We start from the raw sequence: 14,799 nt of genomic DNA, 5'->3' as shown, positions 1-14,799 counted from the left end.
CGGAAGGGCATTGTAGTTGGGTGAATTCAATTAGACGATAATGAGATGGCACAATGAAGGAATGCATTTTTTATGCACAATTGAAACAATATCTGCATTGTTGAAACATGATAAACGTGTATTATGAATATATATATTTGTGTTTTTGTAAAAGAAAACCATGAACACGATAACTCCCATCCAAGTAACCCAATCAATTAAGCATCGGTTCCGATCCGCGCTCAATCACGCAAGTCCACATTTATTAAGCTTTTCCGTCGATTGACGCTTAAAATTTGTACGAATTGATTTCGTTACTCGCTCATTCGATGCACCGGTTTTTGGTGACAACTGCAAAAAACCGCACCTGCTAGTGGAATGGAAGCGAAACGCAAGCCTCCCCGCCCGCGGGTATGGATTTCCCGGTTAAATTCCTTATAATTAAAAATTAACAATGCCAACGAGCGGTTGCTCCCATTGACGGGATTCACTTTCAGGATGAGGTTCACGGCGAGTCTGCCGTTCCGGTTCGCTCCCACCGCAGGATGTCCCTTTTTTTTGCGGAAACTATCGGAGCAATCCCTTTGGCCGGTCGGGCGACGGGAGATTGCAAAAACGCTGGCAGGTGGTTACAACATGTCCATCGCCGGTGACCATTGAAATAATTGGAAAATTATTTAGAAAATGTCCAGCTACGAAAGGCCACCGGAGGTGGAGCGAAAATTGCAATCCGAATTTTCCCGGTGGAATTGCCCGCCGGTTCCACGGTGACCCGCGCCCCCGAAGGTGACCGGAAATCTCGACCAACCGACCGACCGGGTACTTTGGTGCATAGAACCGGCGGCCCAGAGTAGCAGTTCATGTTCATGTTCCGTTTCGGTTGACGTCCGGAGGCACAATCGCCGCACGTTTGTTTTCCCGGACGTACCCCATGGGAGATCCTGGGAGGGCCGGTGCACCGCGGAACCGGAATTAGTTTTGTACCTGTTTCGCGCTTCCCGGGAACCGAACCGGTCGTCCCTTCGTGGAGTGCAGTGTTTGAGTGTGTACTTTCTTTTTCTTTTTTCAATCTCTAACGCCACCGAGACCTGCCGGATGAATCCGTCTCTCGATGTGCTTTTCCGAATGTTATAACTTTGGCTCCCGTGTGTCCATGCTGTTGGCTGTTGTTCTTGAGTTCGCGGTGTGGGATGCCTACCCATTGGTAGACTTGCCAGTGGACGGCAACGTTGTGAACTGATGTAAGCCAACTCATCGAGGATTTGATACACAAAAAGGACACTCTTCTCATATTACAAGCCACCATTTACCAAGTACAAGAAAATACTATGTATGTTTTGGATTTTATTTTACGCTTGAATAATGCAATTTCGGCATTTTTCTTTTAACTTGACAGTTTTTTAGGACTTTTGTGTCACTTCCGGTGCCCTCCTTCAGCTAGTTTTGCCTCAAAACCACTCCCAGCAAGCGAATTTTCCGCTTCCGATTGTCAACCACTGATGGTCGTGATGGATGGAGCAAGGAAATCAAAAAAAATATCAGCATCTGTTGCATGACGCTGACAATGACGCTGTTGATGATGATGATGATGATGACACAATCTGCCATGGAACAAACCGCTCTGGGACAGTATCACATTGAATGGGGGATTGGTGTTATTATCTGTGACCATGATATGTTAGTTTTATCAAACGCGCGCGAGAGAGAGAGAGAGAGAGAGAGAGAGAGAGAGAGAGAGTGACTGATATCGAAAGCTACCTAGTAGGGTATTTGTTTTATTTCCCCCGAATTGACATGTTAGAGAAGGTCTATTAGGTACAGCACAATGATGGAATTGAGTTGTCCTCCAACACATGGGTTAAATGGGTTTCAGGTAAATATTCTACGCTTTTTCGGGAACTGCACTGCACCGATGGCATGCATTCCAGGAAATATTTTAAAAGCCAACCATTACAGCTGTGTTTCCCGCCATGCCAAAGCGTTTCAGCAGAAAAGCACCGCCCCCCATTTGAAGCAAATCAATTCCAGCTTCACTCGCATTCCCACGCAAACAACCGTCCCTGAAGGGTTTTTGTTCATTATTTTTCCGTACTCGGAATGGTCGGTCTCGGCCGCTACCGAGTTACCCGTTGCGTATGGCTTCTTGCTGCACGAGAACCCGAGCCGTGGTTGAAATCGCTTTCAAATCTCTCTTCATCAAATCTTAATTGGTTTCTGCATTCTGCAGCAAAGCGGTGCATCCGATGCAACCGGCGTGGGACGGACGGCTACCCCCTTTTTGCCCAGATTAACCGAACTCTCCCGACGCACGGCGCCAATTCCGTGCACACATATGCGAACCAACGGCAACGACGACGACAACCGCGCGATGTTGGCGAAAACGTATCAATTATGTATCATTTCAACTTCCAGCGCCGGGTGGAAAGTTTTTGCTCGTGCTCGCGATCACACGCGGGCGGTTCGGTGGGTGGGGCCACGAGAAAAACAACACGTGAACAGGTCTGCTCGAGCTTCGAGGCATGTGGAGAGAAAAGGCACCACGGCACGGCAACGCCGGTGCAGATGATGAGCCCTGGGATTATTGACTACATCTGGGTTGGGCTTTAAAGCATCCACCCCACGTGTGTGCGTTTGTTGGGAGTTGGGAGTTGGGAGGACGTGGATGGAAGCCATGCACCCGGCGGTAAGTGGTGACGACAATTAAACAAGATGTCGCTACCCCTTTCGGAATCGGGCGAATGGGTTGGGTACCAGGACAAGTGGCGCGCGTCTACCCGGCGCTGAGCTTCATCCAATTATGTACTTAGAATACAACGACGCCTGTCCGGGTTGGCTTGTCGTGGAGGGGGTCCTCTCGTGAGTCGGACGTCGGCCGTCGGCGACGGACCGATTCCAGTCGCCGTTTCCACCAAAAACCGCCATCAAAAACTGTCATAAACATGTGTTTCAGTTAATAACCACCACCGCCGCCGTTGTTGAGTCCTGCCGCCAGGGGGCGCTGCAACGAGATCTTCATCTTCAAAAAGTACTTCCACCCCTTTTGTGGGGGTTTTGCGTTGTACGTGTGTGTGTGTGTGTTTGGCCAAGTTTTCCCAACCACCCACCTGGAGCCGGCTGCTGCTGCCGGGCACGGAAAGGTTGCTTGAGTGGTTGTGTTTTGCTCTCTTTTTTGCTCTCCCACGTACCCGGGCAAGTTGATTTTGGTGCGTCGTTTTCGGTTTTCTTTTCTGTTTCTGTCCCCTCGGTTTTTTGTTTGCCTTACCGTACGACGTACACCGGTTTTGCAATTGTTTTGTGGGCAATTGTTTGAAACAAGCTTGGAGGCTTGTCCGATCTGCTTCACAGTAGCAGCAGCCGCAGCAGCAGCAGCAGCAGCAGCAGTGATTTAGAGTTTTAGGTTCGCAGATTGCTCCTTTCGGGGCACTTCTTTCGACGGTCGGTCGGTGCTTAGAGCATGGTTTGGTAGCGCGTTACCCTTCATCTGGCCGGTGGTGCACTTGAAAGGCTCGGTTTGCCCCCGAAGCGACCGACGGATGATCCTTGTAGTAAGCGCAAAGGATATTTTGGACCGCTGCTTGTCAAGACGAGCGCACCGGTAAGGCAGCATGATTGGTTAAACGCTACAAGCAATCTACAGGCGTAGGTTTGTGGTAACAGTGAGCATATTACCCACAAGGCTCTTCTTTCAAGCGAGCGGGATTGATTTGAAAGCACAACTATCGGGTTCCATCGTCGAAGACAAGGCGTGGTCGTGGCAGGTTGGCTGTCGTCTCGGGTGCTGTCGTGCCATCGACATTCGAGAGATCCTTTCCATATCAACCTCGTCAAATCAACGGCGTAATGCGCTAAGCTCGGGTGGATTCCGTTTGATGCCAACTAGAGTAATAGTTTTAAGGGAATGGTTTGACTGGCTTTAAATCCCGTAAGCCTAAAGGTGCTACGGATAGGCGCATAATTATTGTGAATCACTTATCACTTGTTCTGATTTGGGCAAGCTGAAATACTTCAAAAGATTTTTTGATATTGTTTTGCTCTGAATTTTAATTAACAGGGAGTGTTGTTTATCATCATCTGTGGGTTTTATTAAAAAAAAACATTAAATAAAGTATCTCCAAAGTTCATGTACAAATACTTTTCTTAAAACAAAAAAAAGTATACCTCGAAAACCTCACAGCCCAAAGCCTATAGATTTCTACCTTCCTCCCAGAGATAATTGAGTATATGTTCTTCCTAAACATTTTATCCCTATAAATTGATCTTGATTGTGCACATTTATCGATCTTACATATTTATTGTGGCGCTTTATTTGACCAGTCAATGCCTGCCTTCAACCCAGTGTACTCCAGACGAGGCTCTCACGGGAAACCCCGACTGGAAGGGCTTGAGTGCGTACGAACTGCTCGAACAGCTCGAACTGAGCTCCACGCACGGAATTCACTGTTTGGAACTAGTGTTGCTCCTTTTTTTAAACCCACTCCACGCAACGGCTGCCCTTGATCCTTGCCCGCAAATGAGGGTGACAAAACCCGTTAACCATTCGCTCTGTTTGGCCTCTAAACGAAACTAAACGGGGAAGGGCTCCAAAACGATAAAAATCAAACACATTCGCGGGCATTCAGGTTTAGACCCTTGCGGAGAAATTGTGATCGAAGCTTTCACGGTTTCCTCTCAAGGACGCAAGGCAGGAAATTTTGATGGGTTTAATGCGCCTTTTTTTCTGGGACGTTTGCGTTTTCAGCTCGCACCCTTACCGGGCTGGCTGAGCTGCATGTACCAGGACGATAAGATTTAATTTCTTCAAACCCCCACGCCATTACGTTACGCAATGGGGATGTGTATTTTTTGTTGTTGTTTGGGTCGGGATTCGGAACGCAAAGGAAACCGCCAGTCATGCAACGCGCTGTGACAAAGAAAGAAGCCGAAAAACAGAAACCGAGCGAATTAAATATCCCACCCACTCGGGGTGAACGCGGAAGTTTTTGTCGCCCCGGCGCCAAAAAGTGCGGAAGGCTTTCGAGCCATAATGAAGCTCGTAAAGTGAAGTGGTAATGGATGTTAATGTGGTCCGCGATTTGGTCCCCCGTTCGATGGGATAGTTGGCTGGGCCCTGGGAAATGGTGGGGTGATAACCGGGGCGAATTAGTATCACGGCAGCCAATTCAGCTTGAGCCGCTTTCCCGGTCACGGTGCACGCGTAAAAATGGCTGCTGACTATTTTCTTCCCTTCCCTGTTGTTTTTTTTTTTATGAATTTTTGTGCCTTTTTTGTCACTCTCCCCCTCGCGAACTGGGTCCCAATTTAAGCCTCCACGAGTGCAAGGTCACGTGCCTCTCGGTTGGCTCGTATTCGATGATCAATCCCCGGCAGCGGGTCGTAAAATTAATCTTCCCGCGCGTGAACAAAACGACACGTTCGCTGCAGCCGCGCACGAGCTTTTCCAGGGAATGGGATTCAAAAAAAAACGGGAGTAAACCAGGCCGCTGCTGCACCGCCCGTGACCCATTTTCCCGTTTTGCGGATGAAAATTGATCTGGCAAAACCCCGGCGCAGGAATTTCGACCAAAAGCGGTCCCGGTCCGTTGGATGATGGATGGCCCCCGGGACTCCGCGGAGGCGACGAAGCCGCTGTAATTAAGAAAATTATGTCCATTTCTAAATTAATCATCCACCGAGATTGCCGAGAAACCCGAAAACCCGCCGCGTGACACGCGCGGGTCCCAGTAATTGTGGCATGTTTTTCCCAGTGACCCACCTTCGAACGGTGGCGCTGGATTCTTTCCCACCGGAGTAGGCCATTACTTTCTTTTTTTACTGTCACGACCATGGTGTCCTGCGATCGAAACATCGGGTGTGTGTGTGTGTGTTTGTGTACGAGCGCGCTCGCGTTGTTCTGCCATTTTAACGCCGTGGGGTCACATCACGTGGCCGTGACGGTGAATATCGATCGGAAGTTTTCATCGCGCAGAAAGCAGATATTAAATTGGCAGTGGGCGTGGGAGGGTCTGTGTGTTATGCCGCACCGCGATGAAGATAAACATTAGCTCGTGTTCTCGGGTTCGTCCTGCCAGGCGAACGAACGGTCTCATCACCGCCAGTTCCGACGACGACCTCGATGACGGCGTCGTGGCATGTTCTGCTCCTTTCGGTCGGGCTTGATCGAACGCATTCGGTCTCCAGCCGGCCCCCCCACCCTGGAAGAAATTAAATTATGAAGCATTAAAAGTATGGATGCGCAATCATCATTACAATTACGGCGGAACCAGGGCATTGCATTGTTCGCATCTCCAGCGGGCGAAGGGCCCCGGTTACGGAGCATTACGGAATGCTACAAAGTGTGTTCAATATCTAAGGACGACCGGGGCCGGTTGTGTGCTATCGCTCGCGTCCGTCCCTTCCGAATGGGGTACCAACCCGGCGGGAAATGCCCACCAGAAAACCATCCATCCGACGGTGGCGCATCGGCACAAATTCCGGCTTCCCTCGGTCGGGCCAAATAAAAGACAAGGAAAACGCGCGCCAAGAGAACAATGTCGATGCAATAATTATATATTCATAATTTTAACGACAGCAAAATAATCGTAAAACCTTCGTCATCCCCCCCCCCTCCCGGTGCCGGTAGATGGGGTGGTTGTGGGTGGGTTGTTGTGGTAAAACAAGCCAAGATGTTGTAGAAACTATGGCGTTGGATGGCTGCGGTTGGCCAGCTCCGCTTGTCTGGTGTTCTGGTCTCACTAGTTTATGCTCACCACGGCATGCCGGCGTGGGTCCATCATTTTCCCGAACCCACACGTCACCACGGTCGGGTGATAGGTGGGTGGTTGGGTGGGTGATAATTACGAGTGGCCGGGAGTGTTTGCCGGTTGAGTGAGCGCGAGACGAAACCCGAAGCCAGACAGGAAGCCCTGGGTTTGGAAGAAGATATTGCGTTTTCTCGCGTGGTTTCGCTGCTCCCAAACAAAAGGACCTCTCCCGGGAGACCAGGCGGTGGTTCCCGCTCAACCCGGTTGTTCCCCCGTCCCCGTCCCCGGCGTGTATCGTGCATTTCCAGCCCGGTGAAAGCCAGCCGCGTCGTGGCAAACAGCAAAGTCGAGGGAATAAATTTTCATTTCTTTTAATGTTTACGAGCCGCAATAAACTAATTTCCAATCTAGATTATCGCACGGGGGGGGGGGGGGGGCGCCCACTGGGTAATGGGAATGGGAATGGAAACGGGCGAAGTAGGGTTTGTGTGCGAGAGCGCCTTCTGGCCACCTCTACACTGTCCCATTTGGTTGGTTGGGAATGTGCGCGGAAGCCCCCAACAAACGCTGGTGCTGGTGGTTCATTTGAAGGGCCGCGAAAAGAATTTGCTCCGCGTGGGTGGCTACCGCGGTACGGTGGCGAATGAATTCGATCATCGAGCCTGAGGAATCGCGACCCAGCGTGGCCGAGATGTGCACAAGGTTGGGAAAATCGAGTGAGTTGAAAAAAATAAAACAAAACCGGCTACCGAAACAAGTGCACGTGCCCGCGTCAAAAACTCTCACCGTGATGCTGAACAGCACGATGCTGATGATGTTGCTGCTGCTGCTGCTGCTGCTGCTGCTGCTGATGATGATGATGATGGTGATGATGATGATAGGATTCACCAAATTGGTACTCGTTCGTTCGTTCGTTCGTTCGTTCGGTACGCTCGGATGGAGGATGCCTGCACGATCTTGCACCTTCACCAGAACCCTGTGTGCCCTTCCGCTCGAGCGCAAATAACAAGAAGTAATTTCATAATAATAAATAAATATATAAATAAATAAATAAACAGACCAATAAATGAATAAATTGAATGATCAGGCAGTAAAACCGTACCGGTAGGGCCGTTCCAGAGTTCCGGGCGTCTGGCACTTCTCTCTCTTGCTATTTCTTTATTTTTCCTTTTTTGGGCCAGCTTTCTTGCCATCGCCATCGCATCGTGCAGCAGGTTGCTTAGGCGAGTTTTTCTCGTCTTGCCGTTTTTTCCGTGCGCATCACTTTCGCCCCATTGGTGGAGCACTTTCCACCGAAATCGACATGTTGCCTGCGATATTTTCCCTTTCCCAGGATTCCTCCGAAGCCGAACCGGTTCCTGGATGGGTTCCGCTTGGGTTTTACGGAAAATTTTGCGCTACCCCCGGGGGCAGATGATGAAATATATGTTTGTCGAATATTGCTCGCGCACACCAATCAAATAATCAGCTGCAGCTGGGCCGGATACGGTGGCCCATCCCCGGTTCGGGTGACCGTTTGGTTTCGGGGATGGCAGCCCATCTTGTCCTTGCGAGGGACAAGATGAGCTCTCGCAATGGGGGTTTACCTTAGCGCACAGGAGAGCTTGTACAACGCGCGTGAGCGGTGTAATGCTCAAGCTACTTCAAACCGAGTGCCGAATCCAATCGAACTGGGGTCTTTTGCGAAGCGCCTGGACACCGCTACCGAAGTGATTGTGTTGCAGGCCGGGGAAAACACGTCTCGAAAGTTAGTTTCGCTTTCCCGGGAGCCGGGCAGCAATATTTCAGTTCCAGTAAATGAAACAGAGCTCTTTTGTTTGGTGCACAAAATTTTGTGTGTGTCCACTTCTCTCCCCATCAACTTGAACTCCTGGTAAGCTTACACCAATGGCGGGGAGAATTTCCACGAGTGCGCTAGAAAGTTTTGCAGCCCTCTTGGGGGTAAATAATTTATTTCAATTTTTCCCAACCAAACCAAAAACCATTTCCCAGCGGTGACGGAAAGTTCATAAAAGGACGCGAGCGATGCTGCTAAAAATACGACCGCTCGAACCATCTCGAACTCGGAATGTTACCTGCCTGCGCCAGTGACCGTGCTGGTGGTGTATCATTGACGAAAGGTAATTTAGGAAATTGGCCTCTCCACCCCCGCACTTTACGTGATGAGCGAAAATAAGAGGAAGAGACACAGGATAGTGCCTAAAACAACGAAACCACAGGCGAGCAATCGTTGGCGAGCAAAGATTGCTGTTTTTTTTTTGGTTTCTTTCCGCTTTTCGTTTACAACCACCGCTTGGTGCTAACTGCCCCACTGCATCCCGTGAGAAATGCAATTAGGAAATAGTTGCATTGATTCGGATGCACCACCCACTGGTGGGGGGATGCTTCAGGGAAACTCTTCAGTTCGAACTCCATCGCAGTAGCCATTGCGTTGGTTCGTGCGCGACCGCTCAGTCCATGGTTTGCTTGGATTGTTGGAGAGAAGAAAAAAAAAACCCTCCCCTCGAAGTGTGCTGTGTCAACGTGGCGTTTTCCACCGGCAAACACTTCTTCGCCACTAATGCGATTTCATTGATGAACAATCACGAATAAAAAATGGACTCAGCCGGAATTTAATCATTGCTTACCGGAGCGTGAACCACGGCGTCGTCGTCGTCGTCGAGCACGCCCGCCTCCATGATAATGCTGCCAAGTCCCACCCACCCATCGGGCACTATCGGGCGCCTTCATTTTTATCCGCCACTCGTTATCATTGCCATGCTGGGCGGAGAGTTTTTGGGACAAGTTTTGCTTTTATGTGCCCCTCGCACTGCAAGCGCTCGGAAAAGTGGACAGCACGCAGCTAAGCCCGAAACGAGGAAGCAGCTGAAGGCGAACAAAAAAAAACAACATAAGAGCGAGCATTCGCTTGGCGGTGTGGGAGTGTGTGTGTGTGTGAGGGGGGAGGGGGGATGGGGGGATGGAAAAAAAGAAGAAGCAACAAAAAAAAAACGTCGAAATCAAATCATCATAAAGCATGATCTCGTCCTTTGCATCCATCCCGGCTGCATTGCTCATAAATTGCGCTTCCACCCACGCATCCCCCTAACCCAACACACAGCTTGTGGGGTGGGGGCGGGGGTGGAGGGCGATGTGCAGGATGCGATAAAACGAGATAGCTGAGCGGACAAAGTGTGGACCGGAGTGGCATAAAAATTTAATTTGATTAAAACAACAGGCTACGAGCGTGGAATTTTCTGCTTCCCTAAGGACGGGTGGCTGGAAAGCAGAAAGGGGGAGAGGGGGAAGTGCAGCGGGTGGCAGTGGGTGGGATAGGTCAGCCGGACAAAATGCTCCTTGGAACCGAAGCTTCCTCCCACGCCTCCACCGCAACCACACTCGCTGCCCGGCTCGCTGGCACGGGAAGATGATCCCTCTCGGGGAAGTTTTTTTTTTGCCAAAGTTTTTCTCTGCGTTTCGGGGGGGTATTTTTTTTTTCTCTTCCTATTTCACTTCTTTGGTCCCCGTGCGCGAACCACCACCCCCAACAGACGGGCGGGAACTGAGGGGATGCTTTTATTTTTCGCCGCCTTTTCGTCACGCTCGAACAATGTTTGTTTGTGGAAAAATGGTCATAAAATGATGTGCTACAAATGTGTCGCTCTATTTCACGAAAAGCGTCCCCTTAGGGCCCCCCTCGTTTGTGGCCTGAAGCCTGGAAGGGAGGGGTGCCTGGGAAGGGGTGTATATTTTCTAAAACAGGATAAAAAAAAGCACCGGCAGCAAACCCGGAATGGACGTGGGCCACGTGTGTGTGTGTGTGGGAAGTGAGTGCGTCCAATGTCCTTCGATGGCGGGTTCAAAGCCTGCTGACGTTTTTATAGCCTACAGTAGTGTACACAAGAGTGGCAAATAGAGTTTTGCACAGTAGCATTTGCATTTAAAAAAAAAAAGTAGCAAAATTATTCATAAGCTATCACGTGTGAAAAAGGAACCATTGCTTACGATAAATGGGAGGAATTTTGAAACTGTTTTCATACCTCGCTGAAGGTGCAGGAGCGTTAAACAAACTTGCTAAACACGCTTGTGGTTGAACCACTTTATTTGCATCACTTTAACTTCAACCACGGATGTACCAACAGGTAGGGCTGGTATTAAAGCTTAACCAACCATCCGGTAGGTGCGCCGAAACGATGCCACACTGTGTGTCATTCAAATTTTACGACCACACCATCGCGTTCGGACGCGCTCGCTACCATTTTCCGGGTATTCCCAGCGCCCGGAAAGCGCACCCGGAAACCAGACCAGAGGTCGAGGGGCAGGTGAAGGAGAACAAAAAAAAAGTATACACCCGGGAGAACTAGGATCGAATAGAGCGTTCCGGATCGAGCGACCCCGGGTGGGCGATGCAGCTAAACGTATTATCGTATTCTCCGTGTGAATATGCCGTTTTCTAATTTCGGGTGTAAACGGTCGCTTCGAATCGAAGATCCTGGCCCGGTGGTCGTACGCCGTCAAGGATCAAGCCGGCGGTGGGGTTCGTTTTTTGATCGATTTCAAAGCGAACCACGTTGGGGGCGCGGAATGCGGTCATCTTATTGTTTACGGAGAATTTGATTACTTTGCGTTTGTTCGCCGGGTGTCGTTTTTGGTGATCGAATGGAATGGTGGTGGTGGTGGTGGAAAATTGGGCTCTCGTGCCGATTCCAACCGACGGGTCCTCCCGTGGGACGCGTCTGCGGACCAATTCAATTCGATCAAAGTCCTCGCAACACGGTAGCGCCGAGCGACGCTTTATACCTAAGCGGTTGGAAATGAGGCCGAACGGACGGAAAGGACGAACGAAAATGGCACCAAAACGAGCCCCTCGGCAAACCGGTGAAAAGCGGTCCCATCGCTAGGGACACCGTCATAAAATTCTATTTATTCAAATGACGCGCGCGTAGCGTGTGGTGCGCGGTTGTCCTTCGCGGTGGGGACACAATTTTCACAACCACCCATCCCACCGAGCGTGGGGATCGGAATTTGGCTCTCCCCAGAATGGATGAATTGTGTCGCGGACCAAAAAGATACCCCTTAACGCGCGGGAGCATAAATGGGTCAAGTGCGCTTACGCAGCTACCGGTGGCCATATGTCGGTGGCGTTCGATTTTCCGTGTTTTCATTTCCCATGCTTTTGGGTGGGTGCGAAGAGGCGTGCCATCAGGCAGGGACGCGTTTAAACGGAATGCACCGGCTCGAGGGAAATCAGCTTGATGTGGGGTGGTTTTCCCACGAATAAACCGTAATGGCCGTATTAGACGAGATGTTCAAACACACACACACATACACGCAAGCGTCGCGGATAACAATGGGAATTGGTGGTTTAAATATTTGAGCTTATTTTTCGTTCCGAGAAAAGTCCTTGTGACGCGTTTACAGTGCGCTACATACGCGGAGAATATTATTCATTTTATATTCATGCGGTCGGGTGGCATGATGATAAGTGCGGTGACGCATTTGTCGCTTTTCCGTACTTTCCGTAACCTCAAAAACCAACCCCCCTTGGAATCAACTTGCCGGATATGAATGTAAACGATAAAGCGTCATTGAAACTGCAAGCGGCTTGTTTAATGCTGCCGTTGACGATGAACACATACGCGCTTTTGTTTTCTTTTATACCCATATAATAGAAAGCCGATTGAGGCGTGTAGAAGTGTCCTTCTGAATGCCTGAATGTTGGAAAGTAGAAGAAAAAAAATATATACTCACGTGTTGTGCACCGAACGAACGAACTGAAGCACCATTACTAATTAGTGGTACAAGGACATGGGGAGGGGAAGAGAATTGAAAAATGTTAATTAGTGCCCAAAGGATTAACCACATCGTGCGTTTCAGAAAGCGGATAGAGTGTCGCAATGTATTCACAGCACAATTTCGTTCCACTCGGCTGGTTTTACAACAGCCGCCTTCATTCCGGTAATGAAGAGTATGCTGAATGGGGTTAGCTTTTGATCTTCGTAATGCTGGAACGTGGAATGAACCTCTTCCGAGTCCTTATCAATCCTCGATGGGGCTATGCTACTCGAAATTTAGCTCAAACTTTTTTCTCTTTACAATCACACGCACACACACGTGCTCTTGTTCAATCCCGCAGCAGGACATCCCGGAGGAGATGATAATGTTGTGAATAACGGCCGTATCTTTTCCGTCATGTCAACTGCAACCTACATCCTAACCAATTGTCCCGCTGGGGTTCCTTTTTTTTCTCATTTCCCCCAGCCTGACCTTCGAACACCGTACGCGAGAGACCCGAGTGAGGTCCCCATCGTCGGGTGAAGTTTTCCTCGCGAATGAGCTACACGCCACGGTTCGACGCGTTCGCGCACGACGCGTATCAAACGTCATCAATCAATGTCGCTACATTTTTTGGGCTGAAAAATTGCTAGACCTACGCGTCGGCCGGTTCCCAGTTTCTGCGTGCGGTGTGGGTAAAAACCAACACTCTCAAAAATTGGCTTCCGAAACGGGTGGTAGAGCGTGCTTCTTTTTTTTTCACTGGTTTTCCAGAAGCCTTGGTGTGCTTCCGCCCTCTACTAGTTACCGCCCGATGGCCGACGTCCGAATTTGGAAAACGGGCGTCCAGTTATGGATCGTTCCCAGACGGCTGGACGTTTCCCGGGTGGCAAACACGCGTGCACGTTCGGGGACTCGCCCGTGGCTCTCGAATGCCACGGAATGACGGAGTGGATACATCAGCTGCAGCCCTATGGGTAGATGGGTATTTTGGCACCCCTCGGTAATGGAAACATTCCATCAACAGCCTGCCCAGGCGTGGGTTTTGTGGTCGTACCGCTTTGATGAGACGCTCGGGAGTGCAAGACCATGGTTCCGTGGTTGTTGTGTTTGAGCTCTGAGGGTCTACGAACCCTCTGAAAAACCTTCCCAATCGTTGGATGATTCGCGACCACGTGGAAAATCGACACGTGGGCATAGTTGTGGTTTGCAATATTTTCTTTCGTCTTGGGCAAACCACAAGCTCACACACGCGCAACGCTTAATTACGGTGGAATCCTATCGCTCCTTCGAAAATCAACCGAAACAAAAAACCGTTACCTTCGCGGAATTTTATCCAATTTTTTTTATATCGATGTTTCAGAAGCAAACACAAAAGTTAGTGGGGGTATTATTTCACCCCTTCTAAACTTCCGCCAGTCGTCGCCTACTGCGATCAGTTCAACACCCGAGAGTCCACACCCGATTTTGGCTCTCCCCAGAAAGGCCATAGACCATATGGGAGAGCGAACACCGGTGCGGTTTGTTTGATGGCACAGCAAATTGGTGGTTTTGTTTGATGTTGTCACTTGCCGATGTTGTCCCGAGAGCTACCCGATCCACCCGATACCAATATTGGCGGGTCGCCCGTCGCGACAAGAAATCAATCGCAGCCTCCTACGATGGTCCTTTTTCACGGTGGTGCCTATCTTCGGGCGCTTTCATGCCATCCATGCACACAACTTGCCACGACTAATTAGGGGTGGCTTTTTCCGAGTAGGTCTCGGACCTGTGTCTGTGTGTGTGTGGAGATAAGGTGGAATTTTCCTAGAATGCCACCCACGCGAGGTGGTGGCGCTCGCCGGACGTCGCCTTTTGGAAAGAAAAGCAGACAGTAAACTGACGAGCTGTCCCGTTCGAGATGGGGTTTCGATTGATTCGCTTGAAGCGCTTTCCTTGAACGCTTCGAACCGAAAGCGTGGGTGGGTGGGTGTCCCTTGGACCCCTTGGACGAATGTGTCCCTGTCTGTTGGCTGGTGATCGAGCAAACAAAACCAACCCAATTGACGCGTTTCCCTCTTCGGTGGTGAATGCTCGCTTACTCGAACGTAGTTTGCTCACCTTTATGGGGGAAAGGAAATTAAAACATTTGACACCACCACCAGCCCCACAAACGCTGTTGGTTCACCCTCCTTCACGGAAGAGTGGGAAGCTTCGCCCTGTTTCCAAGATAAAAGTAAACATCCCATCCAACGCAAGCGTTATTAAGCCTAATTTAGGCAATTAGGGGTTTGCGCGGTCCCGAAGCTCTCACCTCCCTCCCAGGAAGGCAAGGAAATTTTAAGAA

The sequence above is a fragment of the Anopheles nili genome, chromosome 3, assembly GCF_943737925.1.
Source record: "Anopheles nili chromosome 3, idAnoNiliSN_F5_01, whole genome shotgun sequence".
Classification (NCBI taxonomy): domain Eukaryota; kingdom Metazoa; phylum Arthropoda; class Insecta; order Diptera; family Culicidae; genus Anopheles; species Anopheles nili.
The sequence above is the reverse complement of the archived record's forward strand: the minus strand, read 5'-3'. Positions refer to the sequence as shown.